The sequence below is a fragment of the Ornithodoros turicata genome, chromosome 2, assembly GCF_037126465.1.
Source record: "Ornithodoros turicata isolate Travis chromosome 2, ASM3712646v1, whole genome shotgun sequence".
Taxonomy (NCBI): domain Eukaryota; kingdom Metazoa; phylum Arthropoda; class Arachnida; order Ixodida; family Argasidae; genus Ornithodoros; species Ornithodoros turicata.
In genome coordinates, this window is record NC_088202.1 from 72,546,574 (window position 1) to 72,552,394 (window position 5,821).

Genomic DNA, 5,821 nt, shown 5'->3' on the forward strand with positions numbered 1-5,821 from the left:
TATCCGTTGTTTATTGTTCTCCAGAAAATTCAGAAGGTGATCTAATTGTACGTAGTTTTGACCATGAACTATGCCGGGCCCAAGACCAGATATCCATCGTTCGCCAACTCGACGTGAGCACAAACATACTTTCAAGTTTGTGTACAATCAGTAATTGGGTGTTTGTTGTTTGAGTTACATTATTGGTCAGTTATTTGAGCCATTTATGAGTCCGTTATTTATCTTTCAAGGATCTTCGAAGGTAATTCGAAAAAGAAAAAGAAAGTTGCCTTCTTGCAGACATTTTACAAAAGACAACGGCACTTCTTCAGGTTAAAGTTAGCCTGAAGGTTAACCTGAAGATGTGCAGCAGTTTCATGCACGAAAGTCTTGTCGTTAATAAACAGATAGATGCTCGTAACCGTCCTTTTTCACTTCTAATAACTATCTTGTCGGCAACTTGACATCGTCTTCACGCTTCTTGCGATTTTGCAAGTTTGCAAGAAACCGTCCAGTTTCGCATCATTCGCGTACACGTGTGTGGTCTCAAGTAATCAACGGATCAATCAAGTGTCATGCGTCAAGCATTAATACGGTAGAAGAAGCGCTGCATCAATTCGGCAACATGAAGGAGGAGTATTCCGTCTCCTCCCGTCTTTCAGAAACGGACTAGAGCACCAACAACAACAACAACTAAATCATGACTATGGCCTGGGGTGATTCACCGCTTGAGAGCACCATCAAAGTTACCGAAGCGTCTTATAAATTGATGAAGAACATTGGGAGTACCATTCTTGGTAGATAGGACGCGCAACCGTAACCGCAACAAAAAGCAGTGATTTGGAAGATCTAGAACACATCCTTCTCCATTGCCCGCACTACCAACCTTTCAGATCCACACCTACCGTGCCCCTAAATCATGCCACCTATGGTCCATGGCCAAATGCAGCCCACCAACGCTCTGACCTAAAACCCCTTCCAAAGAAGACGATAGAAAGTGATGTCCTGAAGCTGGAGCATAGAGGAAAAGACAACACATAAAGCATCAAGTGCCTAAGAGCAATTAAAGAAGGAAGTCACTGAAGTCAAATGACGCACCCTTGGAAGTCGTCGGAGAGGTGTGTTAGCATAGATCAATCGGAGAGCCCTGGACCGGCAATCCAGAAGATGCGGGTTCGAGTCCTGCGGCTGGATAACCTTTTCAGTTACTTCCTTTTTTCCCCTTCTAATGTGTGTGTGTGTGTGTTTTTTCACACCGTAGGTATTCGGTCCTCACTGTAAGGATACTCGTTATTCCATTTCATAACATGTCCGCCATGAATGGGGTATAGAGCATCGCCCCTGGCATTGAAACCCCCAATCATCGTCATTCAAATAAAGTAGTAGTGGTTAGCGAAACGGTGCTCTGGAAGAGCTGGACCGAACTTGTCTACACATGGTAAAGAGCATACATAGTGATGACAGGCCGTTAGGGCTCTCCTAATCATCAGTGCTTTTTCGTAGAATTTATATCGTGTTGATGAGAATATTACTATTTGCTCAGTAGAACGGTAGCCTTGAAAAGCTCCCTCATCAAGCGGGACTCGGCTGACGCACGGTCTTGGACACGGCCCCACAGTTATGTTTATTGCGAATACGGATAAATGCTTCCCGGGTGGACTATTTGAGGTCAACTTCAGTGAGTTTTAAAACAGTGCCGGGAAAACGACTCTTTCGTTGAAAATTGGAGGATATAGAAGCTGAAATACCTACCTGTTTCGACCAGCACAACAGCACTGGATTCTAGATCCTTTCTGACAAATTTCAGCATACGATGATTGATGAATTAGACGGAGTGAGGGAAACTCGTGAACGTGTTGCTAAAGCGAGACCTGGTGAAGGCTCCGCTATTATTGAATGCGTGAAGCATAGATGGCAAACTTTTGTGCATCTACACAGCTGATTCCACACAACAGGCTAGACAACGCGTGGCGAACTTGGGCTCATTAACAAAATGTCAATTTATCGCAACAGATCAAGTGTTTTCTAATCATAAAAGAACGATGTTGTAGATTTACACAATACAGCGCACGTTACAGTCCACTAACGTACAGATCGCGACAGGCTTAACAGGGCATTATTCGAAGGTGATAATTAGGACCTTCAGTGTTTTGCATACGCACTCAAATTGAAAATTTTCGAGTCTATTGGAAAAGAATGTGTCAGTCAGCCACACGTTCCTGAAACTCAATAAAAGCTACAGTAGCGTACCTGCGACGAAATAGCTTACCGTCTGGCCCTAGACGCTCACCAGCGTATGCCTTGCCAATATAGCTAGCGAATCTATTTTGCCAGCTTAGCCGCGAAATGTTTTATCTCTTTCTTTCTTTTGATGTTTAAATCGCATGGACAAAAGTACAGACAAAAATCGTATGACTAGATCTTATGCGAAGCCGACTGACAGAAAGTAATTGGTTGAACGTCAGGGAACTGATGTCTGACATACAGACCGACACAGCGAGCCCTTTCACCATCACCACCACCACCCCATACAGACCGACATACGGACATATCTTCACGGGTACCCGGGCCACTGAACCATTACTTCAGTGATTCAGGCTGAACGTACCCTTAGCACACGTGTTCTTATTCCATAACGGGATCCTCCACGCCAGACTGCACCTCATGTAGTGTGTTTGTTTGTTTCGGACTTTTATGGCACAAGGGTAACTATTGGCCAAAGAGTGCCATCACACATGTCCAGTTATTTCCATTGTTTACATCTACTACCATTGTATATGTATGTCTTTGTGTGTTGGCTCGTTGTTTAACATGCTAGGGTAGGCAAAAGCTTTCTGAGGTATATACTTTACACAGAAAGTGAGGTACGAAGTGATACTTGGGGTCTCGTGCCAGGGGGTAGCCAGACGACACCAAACACGTACTGCTCAGCTGCGAGCGTTAGAAAGCGATTCGTAAAATGCTGCGGAGTGCATTGCACAAATACGCCAACATTATTGTTTTTAATTCTTTGTTAGCGCCGCGAATCAACTGTGGCTATGAGCGGCGTACAGAAGTGAAAAGATGGAGAGAGGACAGCAGGAAGGAGTGGGGGGGGGGGATCAACATCAATAAAGTACGCGGTGACTCGCCGGCCACCTATCGCCAAGCTGTGTTCCACCCTTGACTTCCTTCCTTATGACTCTGGTAGAACACACGTGGTTTTAGAAAGTTGGCGGCGAAACCGGCCAGTGGAGTATGCGGCATAATGTTGAGCCTCTATATTTCTCTTCTTTTGCCAAATCAAATTAAGCTCATTCAGCAACCATTCACTAGTTTATGCTGCTAGGCGACAGTGAGGGTGACCAACGGTAAGCCATTTACTGCCGTTTACCCGCATGATGAAGCATAATTCATTGATTAGGACATCGCCGGAACAATCGAAGCAGCATTGCGAGCGGTACGAGAAAGGTGACGTAGTCATCTGGGGAAGAAAGCTTGACAAGGTGAAGCAATTATATCAAATATCATTGACTGCAGAACTGTTTATGTCAGTATAAAAAATATAGTAAATATATGGTATATATATAAAAAATGGTAGTTGCATTACCACCGGCATTACCACCTACATTACCACCGGCCATATGAACTACTTCTTTAGCGCTCTACACATTCGCACTCACCGTTCGCAACGAAAAGCGATGTCGAAGGACAGTGACGTCACGACGGCATTGTCAATGACCCGTTGTGCAAACATTGTAAAAAAACTTTGTGCAAGTGTTCATTTTTCCGTAACTTTCGTGTTGCGTAACCCAGTCGGCATGAAGCATTGCACAGTCTACACGAAACATAGTAAAAATAAGCACAAGGAGAGAATAAAAAGGTGAGATGCATTGAATTGAAATATTAGTCTTACCTGTGCGACAAGTATTACTGCACCTTCAGCTGCAAACGGGCATTTCTTAATAATAAGCAAGAAAAAATAAATACGGCAATTCTACTGGACAAGAATACTTTCGAACATTGGTACCAAGCACAGTGCACATAGTTTTTCTTGTGGACGCCGCCATATTGAAAGTACAGCGCCGTCTAACCAGGGGAGCACGTTGAAGGCTGTTTACCACCAAACCAGAGAGAAGCAAAATCCACGTGCTGTGTGCTTCTTCACTGTATGACTTTCCTCCTCTCTGGCTTGTGCTGGCTGCAAAAATGCTGGGTTTGAGGCTGGCTGAAAAACGGTGTATACGTACAGATGCGTTCACAAGGAGGCGTTGACGCTTTTTTTTTTCTCGCCTGATATGCAGTCCTGGGTTTTCCAAAACTTTGTATACTGGACGTAGTGTCGCTACATCGACTCTTAGTGGAGGTGGGAAAGTACCCCATTGCAAACCTTTGATCTTGCCCATTCATTCTTCAACAGGTTTCCTTCTCGCATTTCTCCCGAAAAATTCTATGCATTCTACTAGACTATATTGCAAGGAATACACAGTCGCAATACCGACAATGACTCTGTTATTATATAACGCCAGTGTGTTTATTTTGATATTCATAACAAAACACGGTCATTCGCACTTTGTAAACAGCAACGACCTGTCCTTTGTAACATTACACGCGAAATGTATAATTACACTCTAGAAATGTTTCAAACTCAGACTGTACAGCCTTTTTTTTTAATACCTCAGTGCACACTGTTGGAGATCGCGTTACAGTATTATGAATGTGCGACTTACTTGTCATCCCCTGCGCATCCTCAGTTACGTAATGTATTGCGCTAAGGTGGACGACACTATACACAAGTAATTACGCCGTAAGCTAACAAACTGTAATTTCGAAACAATTGCTTTTACAAGTAACACTCTAGTAAATTAGCAAGCAAGTAACCCATTTATTTCGCTCCAATTAAACTGCCCCGTGTCCGTCAACAAAACTTATCTGTTTAACTAAACCTATATCGATATGTTCTTTTGTACTAATAGAATGTTACTACATATTTTTGTGTTCGGTGATACATTATGAAGTGTTAAATACGCGGAACAAAACTGACTCTGATTAAAGTGTCATGTTCTTTGCCATGGGCTCTCATTCAGAAGTAGCAGACACGCTTGAACGGCGTACGAAACATCAACACAACCAAGACATATCCTAAAGGTTTCTCTCGCATGCCAGTTTACACACAGTTAACGTGGTTTCGCTATGTACGCTGAACGTATTTTACAACTATAATGCAATTACGCCGATGCAGTTCATTTCCTACGTAGTTATGCTAAGCTCTTCGGTGCACTATAGTTGAGATGTGAGCAACCCCTCAGGTGATTCTGACTAAGTTACCCTGGACCGTGGTATGAGATGTGCACGCACTGCAATCCAACAAACAGGCCCGAAACGTCAGTGCACGCTCATGCAACATAAGCACTGTTTCAATACACGAGAAATATATGTACAGCAATATCACACGCACCTAAGTTAACGCGTCACTAACCATGAAATATGTACATTTCCAGCGACAGCCAGTTCGCTGTGCAATGGACCCTTCAGGATGATACAGAACTCGCACGCTTCCAGTTTTGTGCAAGGATGCGCAAATTACAGTGCACGTGCACGCAGGCTTCTTGTCAAGAACAAAATGATTCCCAAGTGTTGTTGGACTATCCTGGCTCGCCATGTTTCCCTCGCACGGTCGTGAGCAAATTTCGGTGGCTCATATTGGAATCTCAAAGTGTTCCAGTACTTCGTGCTCCACTACAAGTCTACGTAGCCGCCTGTGGTGCGAGGAATGGGGATGCAAGTGTCGTCGACAAATACTGCGCGTTCATCCCGTACAGTAATGAAGAGGCTTTGTTATGAGCGCAGTCTGTTACTGCTC

At 43.8% G+C, this 5,821-nt stretch overlaps 1 long non-coding RNA gene across 1 annotated transcript in view; it reads right to left on the bottom strand.

The window, feature by feature from the left end:
• Positions 1-5,821, bottom strand: part of LOC135385561 (uncharacterized) — a 390,670-nt gene that overhangs the window by 138,722 nt on the left and 246,127 nt on the right. The gene's annotated exons all lie outside the window — the stretch shown is intronic.